Source organism: Lissotriton helveticus, chromosome 5_1 (genome assembly GCF_964261635.1).
Source record: "Lissotriton helveticus chromosome 5_1, aLisHel1.1, whole genome shotgun sequence".
NCBI lineage: Eukaryota > Metazoa > Chordata > Amphibia > Caudata > Salamandridae > Lissotriton > Lissotriton helveticus.
Genome location: NC_136065.1, coordinates 2,107,079,143 through 2,107,105,504, shown reverse-complemented (window position 1 = coordinate 2,107,105,504; position 26,362 = coordinate 2,107,079,143). Strand labels below are relative to the sequence as shown.

The 26,362-nt window shown below is 51.0% G+C and overlaps 1 long non-coding RNA gene across 1 annotated transcript in view; it reads left to right on the top strand.

Moving 5' to 3' along the window:
* Positions 1 to 26,362, top strand: part of LOC144756378 (uncharacterized) — an 88,910-nt gene that overhangs the window by 865 nt on the left and 61,683 nt on the right. The window lies entirely within an intron of this gene.

The following is a 26,362-nucleotide window of genomic DNA, read 5'->3' as shown; positions in this document are numbered from 1 at the left end:
GCTCGTGTACCTCTGAACGCCGACACCATGGTGCCGTGCACATTCACAATCTCCCACACTTCTGGTTCAAAAACAGGGTCGTATTTTGATTTTCGTTGCCTGTTCTTGATAACCACTTTGTCTCCAACCACCAATGACCTGGCTTGGGCTTTCCTTGCCTGACTGGCTTTGTCGTTAGTGCGCTTCCGTCGTTCTTGGGTGACCTCGTGATTTATTTCTGGGGGGCACCAGGCAGGTGTAGTTGGCACGCAGTCTCTTGGTACCTTCTTGAATACTAGGTGTGCCGGAGCACAGCGGGTTGTCGAGTGGGGTGTCTGTCGATATGCGCTGAGGAATTGTGACAGGCACTCTTCCGCGTCTTCCTTCCTTTCCACACCAATTTGCAGCGCGCGATTCAAAGTCCGCATAAATCTCTCGACTTCCCCATTTGCTTGGGGCCATTGTGGAGTGATTTTTCTATGGTGAATGCCCCGGGCGGCGAGATAAGTCTGGAAGTCTTTTCCTTGAAAAGGAGGGCCGTTGTCCGACCTCACTTCTTCTGGTAGGCCTACCATGGCGAACACTCTCTCCAGAGCTTTCTTGACGTGGTTGAACGCTGTCGTGGGTACAATTTCCACTATTGGAAAACGGGAGTAGGAGTCTATCAGGACGAGGGTGTGTCGTCCATCCGGGAACGATCCAAAATCCATACTTATTTTTGACCATGGCTCTTTACAGAGTTCTTCGGTGATCACCGGGTGGGGAGCAGGTTCCCGGCCTGTGATGATGCACGAGTGGCAGTTTCCAACCTCTTCCTCTACCGCTGCATCCATGCCGGCGAACCACACCTTGCTGCGCAGGCGTCCTTTAGTCTTTGACACTCCTTGGTGGCCTTGGTGTGCAAGGCGCACAACTTCCCTCTGCAGTCTTGCAGGTACCACGATCGCTGTACCTCGGAGGATCACACCGTGCGGTCCAATGCTCAGCTCACTCTGAGCTCTCCACAGTTGTTGTCTTGCCAGCTGTTCTTGGGGTGTGAGAGCGCTAACTCCATCAAGAAAATTTCTCCAGTTCCTGTTTGCCAGCGTCGTTTTTACCTTGACAAGGCATTCGTCTTCATCCGTTGCCTTTCCAATGTCCTCCAGCGTCATGGCTACTGGGCAAGCGTCTTGTGAGATCATTCTGATATATTCTTCGACGTCGTCTACATCACTTGTAGTTTGGACTGTATCTAAGGAGCCGGGGTGTCTGGATAGGAAGTCCGCAGGATTGTCGGCTCCAGGCCTATAGATTACCTCAAAGCGGTATGTTTGGAGTTGGACAGCCCATCTCTCAATTCTGGGTGGTGCGAGCCTGGCAGTTCCTGCAAATAGGGGCACAAGGGGCTTGTGGTCAGTCACTACTTTGAATTCATGTCCGAACAGGTAGAGGTGAAAATGCTGGCACGCCCATTTTATTGCCAGAGCTTCACGTTCAATTTGGGCGTACCGCATCTCCGTCGCAGTCAGTGCTCTGCTGGCATAGGCTGTCGGCACCCATTCATGAGCTTCAGTTTCCTGCATGAGGACGGCCCCCAATCCTACAGGACTCGCGTCCACGACGACTTCTGTGCGCCGGTGCGGCCTGAAGTATGCCATGACTTTGTCGTCAATTAGTGCAGCTTTGATTGCCTCAAATGCCTCATCTTCCTTGGCCGTCCACACCCATGGTTGACTTGCTTTGGTTAGGGTACGTAATGGCTCAGAGAGGGATGCTAATCTTGGGATGAAACGGCCGCAGTACGTGGCCATTCCCAGGAAGCTTCTGACCTCCGTGGCTGACGTTGGCTTGGGAGCTGTCCGGATAGCGTCCGCTTTCTTCGGGTCGACCTGAAGCCCTTCCCTGGAGAAGATATACCCAAAGAAGTCCACTGATTCCTTGTAGAAGGAACACTTTGCTCTATGGAGGGTGAGGCCGTGATCAGCTAGGCGTTGCAATGTGGCTCGGAGGTGGAGGTGGTGTTCTTCCAAAGTCTTGGAGAAGACAAGGATGTCATCGCTTAAATTAATGACTCCTGTCAGGCCGGAGAGAGTCTCCCTGATGGCGTTTTGAAAGACTTCAGCCGCCGATGACACCCCAAAGCTTAGCCGCTTGTACCTCCGGAGTCCAACATGGGTGGAGAATGTCGTGATGTTGCGACTGTCTGGGTGGAGCTCAAGCTGGTGATATCCGGCGTTGAGGTCCAGTTTTGAAAACCAGCGTGCACCGTTGAGATCTGCCACTATGTCATCCATAGTTGGAGTCAGGTGCCTCTCCCTCTTTACTGCTCTGTTTGGAAGACGCATGTCCACACACAGGCGTATTGCGCCTGGTTGCTTCAGTTTTGGAGCAATCACAAGCGGCGATACCCAGGGCGTTGGGCCCGACACCTTTTCAATTACCCCTAACTCTTCAAGTTTGTGCAATTCTTCTTCTACTTGCTTCCGCAGGTGAAACGGCACTCGTCGGTGTCTGAGAGCCATGGGTCGGACCGTTGGGTCTACGTGAAGTTTGAATTTTTTTCCTTTTAAACAGCCAAGACCTTTGAACAGGGTCGGGAAATCTCTTAAGATTGCTTCTGCGTGTAGTTCATGTACTTGCCGTGCAAAGAACACAAGTTGTAAATCTTCTGCCGTGTGGCAGCTCAGGAGCGTGCCACGCCTGCCTCCGGTTACATGGAACTTAGTCTTCACTTGTTGATCATTGCACGCAGCTGTCACTTCGATTACTCCCCTCAGAGGAAGCGGGTCGTCACTGTCATAAGTGTAAATCTTGGCGTTTGAAGGAGACAGCGGTGGGCGCGGAGATAGTAACTCATATTGCGTGCTGTCCATCACATTTACAGACGCCCCAGTATCAATGAGTGCTTGCACTGGAGATCCAGCGATGGAGATCTCACACATCGGTGGTGGTCGTCTTCTAGAGCCATCTCTCCCCACAAAGGAGACGAAGAAGATGTTGTCGTCATCATCATCAGCACAGAATGCTGTCCTGGAGGTGTCGCCGCACGGGCCTGGATCCTCTAATGATAGTTGTCGCACTGCCTGTGTAAGGCCTCTTCCATTCGAGCTAAAACGGCGGTTCCCACTGCTGCGACACACCTTTGCAAAGTGATTCATTTTTCCGCAGTTGGAGCATACTTTTCCTCTCGCGAAACATCTCCCGCCTGTCGGATGTTCCATGCCACAGTTCCCACAAGGATTCCGAGAGCTGGCTCGAGGGGCTCCCCTCTGTGTTTGTGACCGGCGCCTGATTGCGTCTACTTGTTCCTCCTTAATTTGAGGGGTTTTTGCAGGTGTACCGGGTTTGTCAAGAGCAGCTTGCATTTCATCAGCTCTTGCATTGGATAGCTCATGCGAGCGCGCAAGGACGAGGATCTCATCAAGGGAGATACGTGGCTGTCTAAGAATGAGGCGTCTTAGTTGTACCGATCTGCACCCCTGAATTAGTTGTGCACGGATCTCCTGGCGCTGGTCCGGAAGTTCACAGGCAATGGCTAGTTTCCTTAACCGGGCATAGAAAGAGTCAATGGGCTCCGTTTCACCCTGCCTGGCTTGGCGCAGCTTAAACCACTCGTAATCAGGGTTCACCCTGGGATCGAAATGAAGGCTCAACGCCCGTACTGCTGCGTCATAATCATCATCTCCCCCTCGATCTGGCAGCGTTTCAAAAAGCTCATACAACTCATCCCCTCCATAACACATGAGTAAAGAGCGTTTCACCTTGCCATCAGTTTCACGGACACCGATAAAATAATGCTCCAATCTCCCAATCCATATACGCCATCTTGCCGCAGCTGTGTGCGGATCTGCCAGTTCGCTGAATGGAGGGAGTGGCGCTGCGAGGCCATGTCCGGGAGAGGCTGCAGCAGCGGCTGCGGCGGCAACAGGAGCTGGACCCGGAACAGCAGGTACCTGCACCACGGCCGGGGGTCCAGTAGGAGCAGGTGGTTGCAATTGCGCTGAGGACGTGGCAGTGGCACCTCCGATGGCTTGTTGGTCGGTCATGGTTTTGACTGCCCACGCGAAGAAACACGGTGTAAAAGACTAGGGTCAAGCAGGTTATGTGAGGCGCTGATCTCACGTGGCAAGAAACGGCAGCTCCAGGTAATATTCCTGTCAGTCTAGGTGAGGCGCGTGAAAATGTGTTTTTCTTGTCAGGAGTGTAGCGCTGGTGAATGAGGCATCCAACGTATCTTTAATTTAGCTCACTCGCTGTCTGGTCAATGGCTGAATACTTCGTTTTTTTTTTCAAATTATTCCATCCGCTCAAAGCGTGAGGATTTGCCAGTCAATTTCACCTTAGTCAGCTGCCTGAAACACGATCTGACAGGGCTTACGCGACCTGATTCAGCGTGCGCATGCGTGAGCCCGTGACTCTGTGCGCAGCTGTTGAGGTACTTGCGCGAGGGCCGAGGATTCCCCTCCGATGCGCTGTCAGCTGGTGATTGAGCGCCGAATGCAGCCGCTGAGGAACTGGCGCGAGGGCCGAGAATGTCCCTCCGACGCGCCGTCGGCAGGTGAGAGAGCGCACACCAAGGTGGGCTGGCGTCGTAGCGAGCGGGTGTCGGCTGAGGCCCTGAAAGGGCGCGAGCTCACCTGACGCACCACGACCTGATGCGTACGTTACTCTCGTCAGCATCAACGCTTGGCTCTGTCATGTGGAGAAGGCCGGCACAGCTGTGTGGCGAGGCGTGAGTGAACGTGTCCGCCTCGTCGCCAGTGTAGCGTCGCTGAGACGCAGGGGGCAAGAGATGCCTATGCCACGAAGTGGGGCCTAACTGTGACCAGAATAAAAGACACAACACTAACTGTCAGTTAGGGCCAAAGACCTCGAGCGGTCACTCAGCCGTTTATTTATACTTGGGGGCTGCCCCGCCCCCAAGGTGTATGCGTGCGTGTGTGCGTACGTGTATGGGCCGGGTGGCTCCATTACTACACTTGGGAGGGGGGTTCACTTCTGCTTAGGTAATGAAATATCACTAACAGATTAATAAAGTGTATATAAACAAAGAAGTAAAATGTAAAAATTAAAATTTCAAAACACTCTGTAAATGTGATGAACTTTTAAATTGGTGGCTTAAAATTAAGTTAGTATCCTCAGATTGATTCGTGGAAGCAGTCTATAATGTTGCAGCTCGGTACTATTCCTAGGAATGATGCCAGGACACTCTTAAGTGGATTTGGTAGATTTATTCTACAATTTATAATAATTTTAACTATATGCTCTCAGGAGCGCCGGATCGGGCTAGTGACGCTCTCGGAATCGGCGCGCCAATGCCCAAACATGGCTGCCGCCGGATGTCCGCCCCACGTCATTTCCGGGGCTAGCGCACTAGACCGCTACACCACATCTCCCCCCCCTTATACTTTATAACACAACAGTCTTACTTGCTCTCCATGTTGAACTCTTCAAACCTTTTTGGTAGCATGATCTTTCTACCCCTCCGAGTCTGAAAGTCTTGCTGGGTGTTGGTGGGCGACAGTCTCGAAGTTGCTGGGCTGGGCCCCGCCACGCTACTTGCGCCATTTCCTTCTCGCTCCTCTTCTTTCTCCCATCTCACCGGTGAACTGGGTTCCTTGCACCTCTTCTCTCTCTCTCGTCCGCGGTGATTCCCTTTGGGTGGTTATTTCCCTGCTGCCCGTCGGGCTCCGGGTTGCTTCGTCTGGCCGTGTCATACTTCCCCCTTTCTCCTGCCTCACGTCCCAGTTCTCCACCCGATTACATTTCGCCATGCGGTGTTGCGACCATACTTTTCCATCGCTGAGTAACGCAGACCTGGAGTACGGTTCTACAACTTGGAGGGGGGGGTGTGAATTTGCTGTCCCCTTTCTTCCTTTGGATGGGTTGCTTTACTCTCACCCATTCTCCCCTTTCCAGGCTGGTCTCTTGGGTGTTGCGTCTGTTATTGTACTGTTCGGTATATATTCGCTGGGCTTTCTCCAGGTTCTTGCGGACCACCGCCGGTGACCAGTGACTCTGGACTGTGAGGCGCTTCCAGGCGACATTGTCCTTAGTGAATGGTTCACGCCCTCTCAGTATCCTGAACGGGCTGTATCCCGTGGCTGTCGGTGTTATGCGGTATGCCCATATCAATCTCTTCAGCTCCCTCTCCCAGTCTTTCCCTTGACTGATGGCTGCTTGGATGGAGCCCATGATCACCTGATTAAATCTCTCCGCCAGTCCATTGCAGGCCGGGTGATAAACAGGAGTGTGTCTGACTACAATGCCATTTCGATCCATGAACATGGCCCATCTGGTTGATGTAAATTGGGGTCCATTGTCGCTTAGAATCCCTTTGGGGATGCCTTCCCTTATGAAAACGTCCGTTAGAAATGTTAGCACCGTCTCAGTTTCAGTGTCCTCTGTTATGTTTATTTCGGGCCATTTCGAGTATCGGTCTATTAGCACCATGATGTACTTCTGTGTCCCTTGGAAGTCCAGGACGGGCCCTAGAATGTCAATCGCTATCTCCTCCCACGGATTCTCTGGGTATTCATACTTGCCAAGGGGAGGGCGTAATAGCCTCTGTGTTTTGTCAGCACTGCCGCAATGTTCGCATGCCCTGACATATCTCTCAATCTGTTTGTCCATTCCCGGCCACCAATAGTCTTCCTTCAACCTCCATTTTGTTTTGACAATGCCTTGGTGTCCTTCGTGTCCTATGTCCAGGAGTCGTTCAGTCAGGGATTTGGGTGGTATCACTTTGTCACCTCTCAAGAGGAAGCAGGGGTTGTCCCCGATCGACAATTCTTCCCAAACTTCCCAATGCTGCTTTAATTCTTCGTCCAACATCCTTTTGTCTGGCCACCCCGCCGCCACATATGATTTCACGGCGTCGAGCTTTTCGTCCTTGGTTTACTCCGCTTCTCACTCTTGGATGCTTATGGCCTTTTCTGGGTCGGCGGTTGTCGCTATTATGAAATCTTCCCACCCATTTCTGCCTTGCGCTTCTTTGCTTTCCTTTGCCGCTGCACGACTCAAAAAGTCAGCCACTTTATTTTTGTGCCCAGGCAGGTACTCCACGTCATATACATAGTCAAGTATTCTTAAAGTCATCTTCGCAATCCTTGGGGTTGCGCAATCGTGGCCGCTCGACGTAAGTACTTTTATCAGCAGTTTGTGGTCAGTGCGCAACGTGAATCTTCCTCCCCACAGGAACTGCCGGAATCTTTCCATTGTCCATACGGCCGCCAGCATTTCTTTCTCGACGACACTGAACTTTTGTTCATTGGGAGCCAACGCTCTCGAAGCGAAACTAATCATTGTGGTCGTGCCTTCTTTAGACTGTTGCGTGAGCACGGCACCCAACCCACGGTCACTGGCATCCGTGGTCAGTATAGTGGTTGCTTCTTGGTCGAATCCGTGTATGGGCACTGCTTCACAGATGCTCCGTTTCATCTCCTCAAACTCCCTCTGCTCGTCCTCAGCCCACCGGAATGCAGACTTGTCCTTCAGTATCTGTCGCACATGGTGTGTTTTAGACGTGAAGTGTGGTACAAACTTTCTGTAGAACTCCGCCATTCCCAGGAAGGTTCTTATGTCTTCTTTACTTTCCGGGGTGGGGGCATCTTTGATGGCACTTACATTCGCCGCCTTGGGTTCAATGCCCCGATCGCTTATCTCGTGCCCCAAGTATGTGACTTTGTTCACACCGAATTTACATTTCTCCCACTGTGCAGTGAGGCCATTTTGCGCCAGGGTGGTGAGCACGTCCCTTAACTTTTTATCGTGGTCCTCTCGCGATGTTCCCATTACCAAGATGTCGTCTTGGAAATACTGGATGCCATCCATCTTGTGAAAAAGTCGATACATCAATTTTTGAAACACTGCCGCTGCGGAGGCCAGGCCGAACAGCATTCTCATGAATTTGTAACACCCAAAGGGCGTGATAAATGATGTCAAGTGGTTGCAAGATCGGTGTAGCTCGATCTGGTGGTTGGCCGAAGAGAGGTCAATTGTGGAGAACAACTTCACTCCCTTAATCTTAGCCAGCATCTCGTTTATTTTTGGGAGGTGGGATTTGTCCACCACTATGCATTTGTTGAGTTTGCGGAGGTCTACACATAACCTCACCTTCCCGTTCGGCTTCTGCGCCACCACCAACGGCGCCAACCACTCTGCGCTGTCAATCGCTTCTATCACATCGTTCTGTTCCAACCTCTGCAGTTCCTCTTGCACGGCTGTCCTGATCCTGAATGGAATGTTGCGCACTTTATGGCTTTTGGGTTGTGCTCCTTCCTTCAGGCAAATCTTGTGCGTGAACTTCGTCAGGCGACCAATGGTGCTTTTGAACACTTCTGGGAATTCCTCTTTCCAGCTTCTCGCTTCGTACATTCCCGCTTCATCCGTTACAAGTACTTGCGTGCGCCCCCCTGGGTGTAGCTTTATTCCGAGGGCTCCTTGATCTTTCCATCCCAACACGTATGGCCCCTTCTCAGCCACATATAACTTTCCTCCTGTCGATCTGTCCTTGAAGCAGGGCTTGAAGAATCCTAACTGCGGGAGAGGAGTTGGCCTAACAGCTAGGGCGCTCGACCTCGTACCTGGGGATCTGGGTTCGAGTCTCGGTAACGACGCCAAAACCTCCTGTGATTCTGGGCAAATCACTTTATCTCCCCGTGCCTAAAATGAATGTGTGTCCGTCCTCATGTAACGTAACTGGTGCTATGTAAAGCGCTCTGATACCTGATTCGGTTCGGGTCTAGTTCGCGCTATATAAAACTCTGCAAAATAAAAATAAAAAATGCAACCTACTTGACCTCCGTCTCTGAAAGCGGAGCAAATGTGACAAGATAACAAGATTTAAAGGCATCATTATTGTTCATTAACTTTGTGAGCAATAAAAATGCCTTTAAATCGTGTTATCTTGTCACATTTTCTCAGTTTTCACAGACAGAGGACAAAGGTTGGTTTTACTCACCAGAAAGGGCAAGTAGGACCTAAAAACAGCTCGACCTTGTTAAATTTAGCTCGACTATGCGAGCGGTCGAGTGGAATTTTCGAGCCCTGTTGAAGGTAAATATTAATGGACAATACCCTACCATGGGGATGGGGTCCCCGGTGTACGTTACGGGGTGAATATCTGACAGTAAGAGCTGACGTCCGACTCTGGGGGCGAATTCTCTCTCCCATATGCTCCTCTGGATGATAGTATACGGTGATCCTGAGTCGGCTATCATGGTCGTCTGCACTCCGCCTATTTCCATCTCGCATTTTGGTTTCTTGTCCGTGGCGCTATCGATACCTAATATCTGATCTTCTATCATCAGAATCTCGTCACCTTCGCTTTCGTCCGCGTCTTTGTTCTCCTGGTTCGCCTCTTGCGTCACGTACTTGACTTCGTTTCTTGACTGTTTTCCCCTGCACACTTTCTCGTAGTGCCCTATGAGAGTGCAGAACGAGCATTTAGCTCCAAACGCTGGGCATCCTTTGTTATATGCTGCGTGCGTGGCACTCCCACACCTGTAACATGAGTTCTTTCTCCCATTCCTTTGTCCTTGGTTCTTGTATACTCTCTGGTTCTGTCTCTTGTACGTGCGTGTTCCTTGGTGCCCTAATTGTTGCTTGGCCTCTGTACTTCTCCTGTCTGCTACTCTGCATACGGCCGCATTTTGACTGTTTTCTAGCTTCGGCACTTCAGCGCACCTTTTTGACATCTCCGCTTTCTTCACCAAGGCTACTACTTCCTTCAGGGGTGCGTCGCCATTTACCCACAGTTTCTCTTGGATTGACGTGATGACGGTGTGCATGATTATTTGGTCGGGTATCAACTCTTCATGCAGGGCCCCGAACTTACATGTGATAGCTAACTTCTGCAACGCTGCCACTTAATCGTCCACCGTTTCCCCTCTGGCCTGTTTTCTTTGAAAAAAATTGTACCTATCAATGGCTGTGCAGACCACGGGTCTGTAATGGGCATCCAGGTCCTCCAACGCGTGCTGGAACACATTCGTATCGGTGGCTTGCCTCTCTGGTTTGACTAAGTTCATATATACTCTCTGGCCCGCTGGGCCTAAGTTGTGCAGCAATATCTTCTTCCGCCGTGCTTCCGTATATTCGTTTTCGCCTTCCTCTTCCAATGCTGAGAGGTAATTTAGGAAGTACTGCTTCCAGTCTTCCCAGGGCATCTCTGGTTCTCCCATCTTTGATAAGAATGGCACAGGATTCGTTAACGCTGAGGATTGGGCGCACATGGTGGGGCGTCTGGCGCTGCTGACCTCCTCCCGCCACTCTCTTCTGGGGTGGAAGTGCCTGGTACCTCTTCGCCTGGCTCTGTGTTCCCTGGTTGGGTCTGATCTCCCCCTTGCTCCTGGCTTCCGTTTTGGGGCTCCAGCGCAGCTTTTCCCGAGGGTGGCTAAGTGCCCACGTGTACCTCCGGTGCTTATACTCACGCCTGCTGCCTGTCACTGTTCTCCCGCGCCTGCTGAGGGGTCATCCGTACTTCCTTGTGTTGCCCCTTATCTCTGTCACGCTCCTGAGTGCCACAGTAGGTGCCTGGTGGTGTTCCTTGGTAGGTGCTGCTCTCGTGGGTTCGGCTGTAGGTTTTGTTTCCGTCATCTCGTCGCCATAATAATGTTGCAGCTCGGTACTATTCCTAGGAATGATGCCAGGACACTCTTTGGTGGATTTGGTAGATTTATTCTACAATTTATAATAATTTTACCTATATGCTCTCAGGAGCGCCGGATCGGGCTAGTGACACTCTCGAAATCGGCGCGCCAATGCCCAAACATGGCCGCCGCCGGATGTCCGCCCCACGTCATTTCCGGGGCTAGCGCACTAGACCGCTACACCACACAGTCCAGGTGCAGCAAACAGAATATACTATGGGCAATGAGTGGCCTCTATTGAATTTATAAAAGCTCCTAACTCCCTTCTAAAACTTATAATTTTTATTTTTCTATATTTGTTTGTGGATATTTCATAATTTGTGTATTTATTTAGTGAATGCTTGTTTCTGTATCTTTAGTGTATTGCAGTTCAAATCATCAAAAATGCCTAGACTCGGATTCTCGAATTGTAATAATGGCTCATTGTGGGTGCACAAATGCCAAGAATGATTCAGTGGGGATTCCCAGGTTCCAGAAATGTAAAAGTTATGAACCACTGAGTTAGAGTTTCAATTCAGCGCTTTGAGGAAGTTCTATAACTGGTATGTTTTTGGTAGTAGAACGATATGTTAAGAAGTAAGTCAACTGAGGTCTAAATTCATACCCACAATGGCACCTATTGAGGTGGACAATATACGACCTACATTATACAGAAAGAAACAATTCATTTCTTGTACGTCCAGATCAGTAAATCATCTTTCAATCAGTTTGACACGGTGGTTTACAACAAGCCTACAGACCGGAATAGCACTCTGGCTTACACCAGCTTTCACCCCAAGAGTCTGATTAAAATTTTGCCATACTCACAATTCATAAGGATACAGAGAATATGTTCAGATTCTGATGTCAGTGCAAGTAAACTTGAAGAATACACACAACGTTTTCAAGCATGCGGCTACCCGGATGCTATACTACAAAATTGTTTGAGTAAGGTCCTCACCAAACAACGCAATGAGTTATTACAGAAATATCAGGCACAGAGAGACAAAGGAATGGTATATGTATCCAAACATTCCACTGTGTCACAAAACGTCAAAAAGATCATTATTAACCGGTGGGACTTATTACAGAATGAAGATGAATTTCATGGTTTATTTCAAGAACAACCACTTTTTGCATACACCAAAGGGAAGAATTTACGCACTTTGTTAGACTCCCCAAAAATAACCCCGAAACAAGAAGAATTATGTGGAACTAAAAAATGCAATAGTTGCATTCACTGCAACAACGTTATCATTGTAAACATACTAACTCATCCCCTGTCAGGCAAAAAGATCAAGCTGAGACATACGAGTGATTGCAACACATCCAATGTAATTTATTGCATTAAATGACCCTGTGGGAATGCCTACGTGGGCAAAACAGAGCGTAAACTTTAAGTCTGCATTACACAACATAAACGCAAGATCAGGACGAAAAGCACCACATCGAGTATAGCCACCCATTGGGATGATGCTAAACACACCATATCCCAATTACGATTCCAAATCAACAGCTGAATGTCAGACCCGGTATGGGCACTGCTAAGATTTTGCTTCAAAGAGAAATTTGTGGGATCAAAACATTAGATACGATGTTTCCCGCAGGCCTCAATGACCGACTTGACATGAGTTGTTTTCTATGAAGGGCTCTCTTCCTCTATTATGTCTAAACTACATATGGTTGTCCATCAAGGTGCACACTTCTGGTGGAGGAAACTTTCCATTGCTCACTATTCTTACAGCACATATTTTTACTGTTTCTGTTCCGCACACATAATGTTGATCTTTTTTTTCTCTTATTTGGTATTTATATTCCTTTCTATCGCTCGTTTACTCATGCATCATTTTCTCTCTTAACTATATGTCCTCATTCTGATTTCTACGGTACAGCACTTCACATTTTTCCTAATCCTTATGTTTTCCCTCTGGCTTTTTTGATTTTGTTCCTTTTCCTTGCACAGTGATCTACTCCCACGGGCAGGACCTTTCCTGACCCCTGGTACATCCCCATTTCGTGCGCCTTTATTGATTTTTACCTTTACCTGGTATTGTTCATCTGCTGCATTTATCCATACTTGACATCGTGTTTATGCCTTGTGCAGCATTCGTGTTTCTGGTATTTTATTATGTCTGTCATATCATTGTAACTTCAATGTTTTAGGTTCACTGCGCCATTTTCTTCATTTTTTTGTGTTATCCTCTTTAAGTTAAGCAACTTTCATTACGAGGCTCAGCTCTTCTTTTAGATGGCCCCCAGGGGCTCTCTCTTTCAGTCCTCTTTCTAGCTCTATAGAGTGTATCTGCAACGGAGTCCGCGAGGGACTCCGCACGTTGTAACCGACAGTGTTTGTTTGTTGGCGTTCGGCCGCTCTGTAACAGCTTTGAGGTAAGCGTTATTCGTGTTCTCATTACCGCGATTCAATTCACCGCTCCCGTTCTTTTTCTTACGATGGGTATCTTTTTTTAGATTCTGGTTTACTCGACTTCAGCATTTGCACTTGACATTTGAACATTAGGCACCCGCTCCTGCGAGTTAGGGGTGAGGGTGCATTTTCTTACTCGTGTTTACCATCATTGCGCTACACATAGAGGTTATTGTTTTATCTCTTGTTTTGCTTGTTTTCTTTTCAGTTTACCAGTATTATCATCCTCTCATCGTCACGAAGGGCATCTGCGTGTCCCCTTAGGTGAGCTTTGTCTTGCACATGTCTGGGGTACACTCACAGCTTGCACGTATTCTTTTTTGATACTGCAGCATCCGTTTTTTCAGCTTCTGAGTGGGTCCTAGAACTAAAACACCTCCACAGGACTTTAAACATTGGGTACTCGCTTCTGCCACACAGGGGTGAGTTTGCATTTCTTGTCCTGAGTTTGTTTATTTTTGTGCTGCGCATTAGAGAACTCTGTTTTATCGTCTGAACTCTATGTCTGAACATTAGAGAACTCTGTTTTATTTATGGTTTGCTTGTTCTTTGTAGCACACAATCTTATTATCTTCACACTTCTATGAAGAGAATCTGCGTTTCCATTTAGGTGAGCATCCTGATTAGCGGCACCCTGACAGCTTGCTCCTGCTTTCCTTTTCTTATATTGCATATTCATTTTTTCAGCATCCGCATTGGACTTTCCCATAGTCTGACACTTTGTGCTCAGCAAGGTATTTCCTGCCATATTTGTATACAGTCCACACTGGCAGTTTATCTAATCGGGTCTTTTTTTGCACACGCTGTGTAACTCTCAGATAGTATCCGCTTTCTTATTAACACTTTTTGCACGTGACTCACCTGTCTGATCTTGTATCTTTCTTTAAGTGTTTAATCACACTCGGGTGCACATGATTCTATAAACCACATAGAAGTTTTACACAGATGGACATTCTTGCACACATGCATCTTTATGAATTTGGGTGATGTTACCCCTGTGTTGTCTCTAAAAATCAGTCAGCAAATCCATTTGTTATGTAACATTGATGTATCTGTTCACAGGTTGCCCCTGACGAAGGGATCCCCCAGTCCCGAAATGCATCGGGTTTTCTTTTAAACGTTTTGTGTACATTTTTTCATGTGTTCATGATGTAATGACCACACGCTATGATTTGTTAAATGATTTGATGTATATGTACATTTGTGAAAGTACTAGATTTTCCTGATGCGATTATGATGTATAATCATGTATAAGAAGATATAACGCAATACAGCATCTGCACTAAAATACTGGTTCTATTTTTAGTATTGTTGAAATTTTGCATTAATGACTAGGGTTCTTTAGTAATCCAGTGCACAATGTATACTACCATGTTGGCTAGTAACTCTTTTCTTGGACAATATATGGGACATTTTGCAATAGAACTCTCTATACAAGTGTACCCTTGAGACCACTCATCTGCTTAGCTCAGCTCATTGTCTGATTCTTCGTCTGCCACAGAAAGGTGTGTCAAAAGATATATCTATAACAATCAGTGAGAGCTGTAATGTTCCCTGAAGCAATAAGAGCGTACTATAAGAAGGGGTTCTGTGGTGAAGTTACCTTTTTAGGTTTCTCCTGCACAGCACGTGTGCTGTGTTTGAGAAGTCTTCTATAAATTAAAAAAAAATCTGAAAGGGGGCTAAGAACCCAACCTCTTACTAATCTGTACATATCACAGGTTTATTCCAATGTTGCTCTAATATATGTGTGTTTGATTGTCCAGCATGCTTCTCCACATCGTCCACTTTCCCTTCTGCTCTTGCTTTTCCATCCTTACCTGCCGTAGAGCTTGGACCAAGCACGGTTTCTGGTTGCTGGCAACTAGCTATTGGCCAGTGTCTTTTCCCTGGCTACTTCATTGTGAAGGTACTTTTTTTTGCATTCCTGAACAAGCACTCCTTACGAGTGCATCTGTAGGCCATCTTCTGTCTCATTCCATCTTCCAAAAGATGCCTCACCTCCACTCCCCTCTGCGTCTTCATTTATTGGACGATGCCCTGCTGCATCCCCCACCCACGAACACATAAACTCAGAGTACCCGGTAAAAACAGTTGATCCTTCTTAACTTGCACTCCACTATTTTCTAATTGCTTGGTCACTAATTCTAATCAGTTGGCAGCAGTGTCTAAAATGCATTAGTTATTAATGGGTGGTGAAAGGTTTGGGGGGTACTGAAGGAGACTGGTCTTTGAAGGCGCTAAAAACAATGCCACTGCTCATACATGTGCAGACCCGTTGCTTGCTATCTGTATTGTTCATATTACCGACGCCTACCCCACCACATACACCTTTCGCGTTGTCCCGGCGTGCCTTTTTACATGTAATGTTCCTCTAGTGTGATTTTCTGAGGTGGATGCAGAGAAAGAATAGGTTTTCTCATGTTTCCCTCCCGTATGATTTCACCTATGGCAGAAGCTGGTATAGGATTTCCTCATATTCATTTTAAAATGTAGGTTAATCGTTTGGCATCACATGATGTAGCAAATTAGTCAGTTCCATCATACATGAATTAGTCTGGATTCCTTTGCATGTTTGAAAGAGGGCTTCATTTCCTACACATGGCCCCTGTATATAAAGTATGGCTACACAGAAACTCTCAGTTTCATGTAATGCATGCATGTAGCGCTGCGGCGGAGCCAGAGATAATGAAGTCATCCGCACTGGCGTATGCTGAGCTGATATTAAGGGGAGCCGGGGGGGGGGGGGGGGGGGGGGGGGGCGTTGCTTTAATAAAAGAATAGGCTAGCCAGGTTGAGAGTCCATGGGGAGTAGAGGAATGAATACATCTGACAAACGTTATCCTTACTTAATCTGAGAGCCCTGTAAGTGCAACCAAAATGATGCAGCAGCCGCTGAATTTTAAGGTGCCCCCCCTTTCTACCAGCCCCCCCTTCTGCAGACAGGAGGGAGTCACAGCAGTGCAGCAATACTGTCAAAGCCGTCGCCACTAAAAGGCTCGCTCAGACAGTACGGTCGAGGGCGAAGTTTCATGTCCATCTGTAAGTGCTGCTTACCTGTTATGGGATCGAACACATCAACATATGCCATGAAAAGTGGATAATTTAACAGGGTGTTGTCAGAGATGCTCTCTCTGGGTACAGTGTCACAATGCTATGATCCGTTGTCAGTTACCACATTTAATTATGACTGCCAATCAATGTGTCAAGGGGGTGCTCTGCAAGTAAAGGGGGCTGTCGAGGCAGTAAAGGCAACTGAAAAGTCAAAGCACTTTCATATTGAACACGCAGTAGACCAACTTACATAGTCATGTATGGTTGGATGGAACTTGACTGAGGCATGGAAAAAAGTAATGTAGGACTTTGACCATATATTATTAGTACTGTTATTTACTGTGTTTTTCTCTTCATTGCGGATGGTACTATACTTATCAACAGGGATCCAAACGTGTAACATTATGTTGTTTGCCTGTAAAACTGAAGATTTTTAATTTGCTTTGACTTTCTTGAACATGCCAAGGTGGGCTTTTCTGCTAGCCAATTTAGGTGTCACCTGTGCTGTGCTTGAGAAGTCTTTTGTCCCTCTAATTTGTGTGTGTCTGATTGGCAAGCATGTTCTCTCCATGTTGTCCGCATTCACTTCTACTCTTGCTTTGCCATCCTTGCCTGGCATGGAGCTTGAACTAAGTACAGCCTCCGGTCGGGGGTGTGGCTTAGCAAAATGGCCGGCTAGACGCGTTTTCGTCCAGCTCCTGCCCTAATGTCCCCATAAGCCTACAAAATCCTGGCACATCGATGTTTTCGCCATAGCTCCTGAGGTGGGAAGCCCCCCTGGACCTCTGAGGTACCGAAGCTGAGTACGGGTCACCGCCCGTGACTGAGGGGGACCCGGCGGCCCGCGGCAGACATGCTACAACCTGCAGCATACAAATGGCGGCCGCCGCGCTGCGAAGCTGTTGAGCTGCATCGCTGAGAGACGGGAGGCCCTGGTGGTCGGCGGTGTCACCGCGAGAGGAGACGAGGTGGCATACGGTCCCCGGAGAGGACACGAGGGCAATTGGCGGCGGCGAGGTGCGGCCGACAGGCGGGTTGCCGCTGACCTCGGTGTCAGGGTGAGGCCGGCGAGGAGCTGCCTACTCGCATACTAGCTGCCTCGGAGGATCTGCAGACGGTCAAGTGCTCGCCGAGACCGGGCTGCCTGGGTGCCGTTTTCTTCACCTGCCTCCTGGGGGACGGTTGGCCCTGGTGACGGTCCAGAAGTGGGGGTAATCGTATGGCAGCCTGCTGGCACACGGAGAGGGACGAGTGAGGGAGCTGGGCCTACGAGCGCCTGGTGTGGTGAGATATCCCGGCGCCGCGGCTGCTGGTGCCTGAGGGCGGTGCGGAGACCCACAAGCTGGACTAGAATTGCTGTGGCTTGACCCCCCCGCCCCCTCCTTTGCGGTGCGATGCCCTGGAGGTCCTTACTTCGGTGACGGCGGGGACCGGCAGTCACCAGGCGCGCGGCTGATCAGTGGCCCACAGTACAGGTACCCTGTGGCTAGACCTGTTGGAACTTACGTTGATACCACCGGGGCCGGCCTGAGAATCATGAGGAGGTTACGCCAGGAACCCGCAGTACCCCCTGGGAGGTGTCCGGTAGATCACCCTCGAGTGTCCGCACTATTAATGGGAAAAGACCGGCCGACAAGTGCAGTACACGGTCCCAGGCCCTACAGCGGCGGAGCGCCCCAGGGTGGATCGGGGGATGGAGGCCAACCCAGATACAGCGGCCCAGGACAAAGCTAATATCCTAGCAGCAATTCGCAACTCCAGAGTGGCGTTGGAAACCAAGATGGACGGGATGGCCATGGACATCAACCATCTGTGCCTCGACCTCAGGAAGGTAGCGACAGGGTCACCACCACGGAGGGAGATCTGAGTGTATTGCAAGCCGAGGTCCGGCAGAGGAGGGAGACGGTCGCGGCTCTCCAGGTTCATACGGCCCGGTTGGAGGATCGGACGGAAGATGCAGAAGGGCGGTCCCGGAGGAACAATCTCCGCTTCCTGGGATTTCCGGAGCGAACGGAGGGGCTGACGGTGGACCTTTTCCTTGAAGACTGGATCGGCAAGGTCTTTCCGAATCTGCAATTGTCCAACCTGTTTGCAGTGGAGAGGGCTCACAGAACCCTGGGGCCGCCACCGATGCCGGGATCTCCACCTAGGGCGATAATAGCCCGGTTCTTTAATTTTAGAGACCAGGACTTGACCCTTCAACACATTCGCAAGACAGGCCCGCCCAGATATGACAACCACGACATCCATATTTTCCCTGATTATACGAGGAAGGTCCGGAACGACTTCCTGCACGTTAAGCTACGGATGCGAAGCCAGAACATCAAATATAGTTTACTCTTCCCGGCCAGACTCCGAGTACAACGCGGAGACAGGATGCATTTCTTCGACCGCCTATCGGACGTGGAAGATTGGATGGACTCGTTGGGCCTGGCGGGCCACGACCACACACAGGGCTGGCAGGAGCAGAGACGTTGGAGTGGGCGACGGCGGAATCAACGACGTGGAGAGGGAGATCAACCCCCGGGAGGACGCGCCATTGCAGAGAGTGGACGTATCACGGTGGGCCCGGATGGCGCCCTCCGAGCGGAACTGGAGGCGATCCCGACCCAGACCCAGTTCTCCCCACTGTGTTTGGTACAAGAAACGCAGTCGGATTCGGGGGGTGCCACCAGCCCGGCTGCTGACCCTCCACGAGACAATTGACTGGTAAACCCGGTGGTCCGAATGAAACACATGGGGTCTTGGACACTGTGAGTATCTTTACGCTCTGACCTGGGGGGATCTGTACAGCCCAGGGGTTTCGAGATGGGGCCGTTCCCGGGCTGGGACGGAGAGGGGGCTGGAAACCTGTTTCTTACAGTGGCTGTACTGTTGTGCCAAGTTTAAAATTAAGTGGCCGGCTGTAGAGTGCTGAGGCGGCCGGCTAGGCCATTGGCCGGGCAGGGCTGCGCGGTACCAGTCAGTCGGCAGAACATCCAAATAAGGGGAGAAGGGACTCTTCTGGACTACTACACATTCAATTGCTGCGTTTATCTTTCTATTCACTAATTGCAAGTTGAGGGGAGGGGTCTGAGGGGGGGGAGTAGCTTTGGAGCGGGGTTCGAAGTCTCCTGACCAGGTTCGGATTAGGAGATGCGGTACTACCGCCTGTGGGTGGGGGGTGTTGGGGTTCCTTGTGTTGGTTGTGTAAGGGATGCTGCCGGGCCAAATTGCAACCTTGTTTTGGGATGTATAAGTTGTTCGCTTTTTGAAGGGTCACATCACACTGTGGTGGGGGTTCACTTGTGCGCCAGTTGGGCGCTACGATACCGGGTATTGCTAACTCATGACAGGTGATACACAAAGATACAAATTAATAACGTGGAATATTAGGGGGCTCAATGATATGATTAAGCGAATCGGGCTGGCCACCTACCTCCGGCGCTATGGGGTCAGCTTTACATTGCTCCAAGAGTCACACTTTTGGAGAGACTGTCTTAAGTATGTCCAGCGTAGATGGCGTGGGCAGTTTTTTGCCACATATTACTCTGGGTTTGCCAGAGGGACTTTAATATGGGTGGCTCCGGGGTTCCCCTTTAAGGCCATACACACCAAACTGGATCCAGAGGGCAGGTTTGTGATAGTGGTGGGCACACTAGATGGGCGTAGTGTATGCTTGGTGAATGTCTATGCTCCGAACAATGACGATGGGGAGTTTCTGGGTCGAGTGCTGGTACAGTTAGACTTGAACCCAGACACGGAGCTCCTTGTAGCAGGGGACTTCAACTGTGCATTTAATGGGGAACTAGATAGATGCCCCCCAAAGTCAGATGCCAAACCTAAGATGAGGGAAGCGATGAACCAGATGCTCCAGAGTTATGGCCTGATAGATGTGTGGAGGCACCGAAACCCTGCCTATCGGGTGTACTCGTGCTACACGCCTGCTGCCAACACCCATACCAGATTGGACTACTTCTTTCTCCAGGGCACGGTAATGAATAAGGTGGAAGAGATCCAATATTTGGCGCGCTACTTGTCCGACCACTCTCCGCTCCTGCTCACATATTCGGTGGGCGGACCACGGCCCAAGATCCCACTTTGGAGACTCAACACGGATTCTTTAGGTGATCCTACTTACAAAGAGGCTATTTTGCAGGGGCTCGAGACGTATCTGGAGGTGAACTGGGGCTCGGCTAGCACCAGGGCAACTGAATGGGACGCCATGAAAGTGGTAATTCGAGGGACTTGTCTGTCCACGGAGGTAGGGGTTAAACTGGTGTTGGAACGGGAGCTCCGACAATATGAGGACAGTCTGGCCGTGATGGAGAAAGACTTTCCCACAGATAAGGAGAGGCGGCCTGAATGGACGGCCACACGATAGCAGCTGGGGGACACTTGGGCCTCACTCGGCAAATTTAATAGAACGGCCAGCAGGCGGAGATGGTACTCGGAGGGCGACAAAGCTGGGAGGCTGCTGGCGTGTTTGATACGGGCGGAAACTCAACCCCACCCGATTCTGGTACTGAAGAATGAGCTGGGCCAGATGGTATATACCCAACAGGCGATTAATGATGTATTCCGGTCCCATCTATGCAAAATATACTCAGAGTCTCAGCCTTCAGCGGGCCCCGAGGACATGGAAATGTACCTTGAGGGGATACAACTGCCCGATATTGATGCGGACAGCCAGGAGGAATTGGGGGGGCCACTTCGGGAGGAGGAACTGCGAGCCGCGATAGCCCATCTGCAGACAGCAAAATCCCCAGTGATGGACGGATTAGCGGCTGAACTCTATAAAGAGTTCAAGGGGGTTCTGGTCCCAAAACTCCTTGAAATTGCAATGGAGGCCTACGACCGGGGCTCGCTCCCAGACTCCATGCGGGCGGCGACGATAGTTATGATCCCCAAGCCGGGTAAAGATCCTCTTCTTCCCGGATCCTATAGGCCCATATCCATGCTAAATGTGGATTTAAAAATTATCAGCCAGGTGCTGGCCAGTAGACTCCTTCCCTACTATAGGCGACTGGTCGATGACGACTTATCGGGGTTTATTCCGGGCCGGAATACGTTACGGAACATTCGTCGCCTGGCCCACGTCATGCAAACCTTGGGGGGACAGGCCAAACAAAACACACTAGTATGCCTTGATATTGAACAAGCGTTCGACTCGATCCGCTGGGCCTACCTCTGGAAGGTGCTTTTAAAACTGGAACTGGGGGAAGGGTTTGTAAAGTGGATACAGCTGCTTTACACCCTGCCTGTGGCCAGAGTCCGCACGGGACGGTGTGTGTCGGATGAGATACCCATATCGAGGGGAACGCGTCAGGGGTGCTCTCTCTCACCCCTACTCTTTGCCCTGGCAATGGAACCGCTGGCATGCCTCCTCCGCACGGTGCTTGAGGGCCGGGGCATTCAAGTGGGGGATGTGGAGCATGTGGTGTCATTGTATGCGGACGACGCCTTGATATACTTGAGTCAGCCGACGCAGTCGTTGCCGACCTTGATGGCCGCTCTATCGCGATTTACAGCTGCTTCTGGTCTTGCGGTGAATAAGGCAAAATCTCAGCTCTACGCGGTTGGAGAGCAGTCTGACTGGGAGGGGGTCCCGCGTCCGAAGATGGGACTCCCATGGGTGGACAATACACTTCGTTATCTGGGGATCTGGATTGGACGAAACTCGGCCACCTTCTTCCAACACAACATGATAATCCGGGGTCTACGAGGGAGTATCACCTTCTGAAACACCCTTAAGCTCTCCTTAATGGGCAGGATCGCCCTAATCAAAATGGTGGCCCTCGCACGCTGTCTGTACACTATGTAAGAGTCCTTTTACGAGCTGCCGCACCAGGTCTTCCGGGAACTGGATTCCCTCTTAGTCCTCCTATTGTGGAACGGGAAGCGGTGCAGGGTGAGTCTGGAGGTCCTGAAGCGTAGATGGGGCGCGGGGGATTTAGAAGTCCCAGACCTGGAGCTTTATTACTTTGCGTCACAACTGCAACATGCTATTGCATGGTTGGATACGGACCCCTCTTGGGAGAGGTCCTTGCTGGCAGGAACTTACGGGAGTGGGCAGTTGGGAGCGCTGCTATGGCAGGTGGGGGGACGGCAAGATCACAGCCTCCCGCTGGTGCGGCTGGCGGCCACGATATGCAACAAGCCGTTTGCCCCCGACATGGATCTATGGCTGATGCCATCCTTTGCCCGGATAGCTCAGGTCATGTCAACGAACAAATGGACGGAAGGAGGTTGCCTGATGCTGGCTGATTTGATACATTTATCACTTATCAGGAGGCGGTGACCTCCTTCGAGCTAGGTCCGGGGCAATTTCTCCAATACGCTAAACTAGCGGCGACTGCGCGTCAACTATGGCCCTCGTTTCCGGAGGCTCCGGCGCACACCTGTACTTTGGTCTCCATGTTGGCGATGGCGGGAGGGCGTAAGTTTGTGACTCACCTCAGGGCACTACGGGAGGATAAAAGGTTACGTCCCTTGGCGATAGAAGATAAATGGCAGCGGGCATGTCCGCAGGAGATTACCCCCCGTGAGTGGGAAAAAATACATGAAAGTGTGCGGAAGGTGTCAGTAAGCAACCGCTTTAAACAAATTCAACATAATATTATACACATGACCTACCTCTCACCTAAGCAGCTCCAGGCCATTGATAGTACCAGAGGGTCCCACTGCCCGAGATGTCGCAGTCCACGGGCAGACTTTATACACATGGTGTGGGCGTGCCCCGTGCTCCAGTCATACTGGGTGTCGGTTTTGGAGGTTCTGGCAAAGGTGTTGGGGTGGATAGTAGACCTGGACCCACGTCTCCTGGGATTAATCCCCCGGGATCCCAAACGGAGAGTAAGTAGGCGGTTCCTAATGTTAGGCCTGGTCACAGCCCAGCGTCGTATTGCAATCCATTGGTTGTCCCCACAGGGCCCGACGCTGCAGAAATGGAGGGCAGATCTGCGGGAATGGGCACTGGCAGAGGAAGAGCACATGCGGCATACAAGGAGGGATGGAAAGCTCCCTGAGGTCTTACAGGCTTGGGGGGTAATGTTTCAGGAGTTGGTAGGACAGGATACCCAATTGACACAGAGCGGTTCAGAATCAGTACCCACGGTAGCGCCCCCCACCCCACCCTTCCTCGGGCGTGTGTGCGGCGCCCCCACAGTAGCCTGCGGGAGTGCTGGGGTTCCCTCCCATGGGCTCCCCGTCCTGCAGCACTCTCTCCTGCGGGCGCCCTCTCTCGCCTCTGCAGAGCAACAGCAGCACCCGCCGCGCACAATGCCAGGGCATGTTTTGAATAGAGCATGCGCAATGCGAAACTTTAGGGGGTACATGGAATGATGGTGGGCGTGGTGCCACGTCATGTGCCGTAATGTGCACATGCGCACCATTCTTGCGCATGCGCAAAACAGGGGGGGGGGCAGAGCTCAATGGGGTACAGAGCTCGATAGTACACTTGTACCTTACTTGATTTATTGTGCTGGAGATGTAAACCTGAAAATAACAAATACAATAAAAAAAAAGTACAGCCTCCGGTCACTTGCCAGTGCCCTTTGACTGGCTACTTCTCTCTGAAGGTACTTTTTTTTGCATTTCCAAACGAGCACTCCGTACGAGTACATCTGCAGGCCGTCTTCTCTCCCATTCCACCTGCCAAAAGCAGCCTCGCCTCCACTCCCTGTGGCGATTTAATTTATTAGCCTGAAACCCCAGCTCCTTAAATGTTTGCAAGGCGCTTCTTCCCATCGGCTTCATTAATAAACATGCCGGTTTAATTACAGGCAGTGGGATATGGAAAAACGTGCTAACAGAAAGCAGCATTTTGCATTTATCATAGAAAACAAACACGCGTACAAATAGCATGCATAGAAGGCTCACACAAAGCTGCTCCTAGTGTTATTTTGATTAGTTTGAACTATTGCAGAACAAAGTGAAACGCTCCTGCTGTTGATTGCATAGTTTTGGTGATACCAGCGGAATCACAAAATTTATCACAAACATACTCTCTCCTTTTGTCCATTTTGTAGCTGCCTTTGTGCTCGCATTTCACAATGTAAGCACAACACCATGAGTCCAGGCTGCGTGCTGCTGTTTGTGTTTGGCCTCATTGGTGGGGTGGTGGCTAATAATTCAGCTTTCTTGGTGTCTCTTTCTGTCCTGCTGCTTCTGCATTTCTCTTTTTCTACTGACATGCCAGCCCTGAAACAGAATATGACAAGACATTTCAGGTAGCGTTACCAACATACCCATTGTTAAGTATTGTGCTGCATCTTTGTGGTGCTGCATTTCCCCATTTTTTCTGATGATAAATAAAGATAGTGTTTTAAAGTGGAGCATTATGTGCCAGTTCAAAAGAAAATAACCACAATGACGGGCTTAGTTCACAGTAAATAAAAATGATCAAAATATTGCTTCAGCTTTCTCGTCTCCTGCACCAACAATATGAATTACCCCTTTGTATTACAGTCATTACAATTAGGTTCATCAATATGTATAACACTATCTAGCAGCATAATCTGTTATAAAAAATCTTTAAAAACCATTATCAATGGGGGGGGGCGTGGCTTAGCAGGCCCACATGGCGGACGTGTGCTAACCAGCTCCGTACAGCCCAGCATTTATCCGATGATTATCCTGTCTCCCTCGGACCTTTCTGAAGTCCTGGAGGGGGCATCTTGGTGCTGGCTACCTGTGCGGCGGTCCGGTGAGCGGCAGCGGCGTCTGGAACGGCTGGGAACCGCAAAGACCGTTTTCACATGGCGAGGCCTGGTCTGAGCTGGTGGAGCCGGGGAGTAAAGTTTGGCATGCCCTGAAGGTGGTGAGAGCTGCACGGCTGCCCGTGTGTGCCTGCAGCGGCGGTTGGCGCCCCGGCGGCTTGGGTGGCGGCGGCGATCTTTGTGGGGCAGGTCGGCCCGGAGGTTCAGACTGTTTGTGCCGGTGAGGCGCTGCGAGGAGGCGGGGGCGCCCCGGTCGGCGGGGAGGCTTGGCTGTGTCTGTGCACCGCGCTGGGGAGTGAGGCCGGATTTTGAGGATCGCGGGTGGGCCCCTCCCTTGACTGCTTGATAGCTGTGGGCCTCCATCGCTGGGACGTCGGCCCCCCCCCCGGACTGGTGCTGACGTCAGGGGACCGGCGGCTATATCGGGCCACGTATGGTGGGCTACTGTGAGGCCTTCGGGGAGATGCCTGGACCTTCCCGTGATCCTTGGGGCCTAGTGGCGGAGGCAGCGTGTGGGACCTGTAGTGCTCCTGCAGTGGGTGCTCTAAGGCCTGAGAAGAGGTCGACCGAGCCGGGTGTGTGGCCCCCCGGGGGTGCCCTGCGACAGTGGCCAGAGCAGAGCTGGGAGGAGCGGCGCGGCGGCAGGCGAGGATGGTGGATCACAGAGGGGCCCCTCAGCTGCATGGACTTTGAGTGATTGCGATGGCTCGCCTGTCGTGGGGCGGATCAGCCCGGAGTCTGGTGGACCTCTGCCGGTGAGGGGCTGAGTGGAGGGGGTGCCCCGGCCTATTGAGATGCTTGGTCGCTCCTGTGCCTCGTGTGTTTAGGAGTGACCAGCCGCGTGGGCCCTTGCGTGAGCTTGCGCCCCCTCTCCGGCTGGTCCCACGTTGGAGGACGACTGTTGCTGGGAGGTGCTCGGGTGGGCCCCCCCCCTCGGGCTGCTTGTTGTGCAGAGGGACCGGCGGCTGTATCGGGCCACGAGGGGGGGCAGAGAGAGCCCCGTGTGTGCTACCGGGCCCGGTGGCTCAACCGGGGATTGCTGTGCTTCATCACTGGCCCCGGGTGTGGGGTCACCTGTCGGGCCTTGCCGCCTTGGTGGGACGTGTCATTGGGGGACGGGTCGACGGGGGTCCTGCAGGCCGGCCATGGCCCCCTGGTGGTGGATTGCGGGCCCCGGCTCGGGGGTACCTTCCCTTCCTCTGCTTCATCATCGCACCCCTCCCTTGGAATCGGACCGAGTGCTGGAGTGATATGCAGTGCATCAGAGTTGGGGCAGACCTAGTGTGTGTGCTGTGCTTCGACATATTTAGGTGCCCTGGGAGTCCGTGATAGGCCAACATGACGAGGGACAAGGGCAGTGGTGGTTCCACGAAGCACGGACCCATAGATAATTCAACGGCCCGGGAGCAGCGGGCGGTGCGGCTGGGGGAGCCCAGGAGGCTGTGCCCGACAACGCGGCCCTGATGGCGGCGATCACCCAATCCAGGGACATGCCAGATGTCAAAATTGGAACTGTGGGCGTGGATGTTATGCTGCTCCGTCAAGACCTCAGGAACGCAGTATCCCGCATCACAGAGGCCGAGACCTGCATTTCG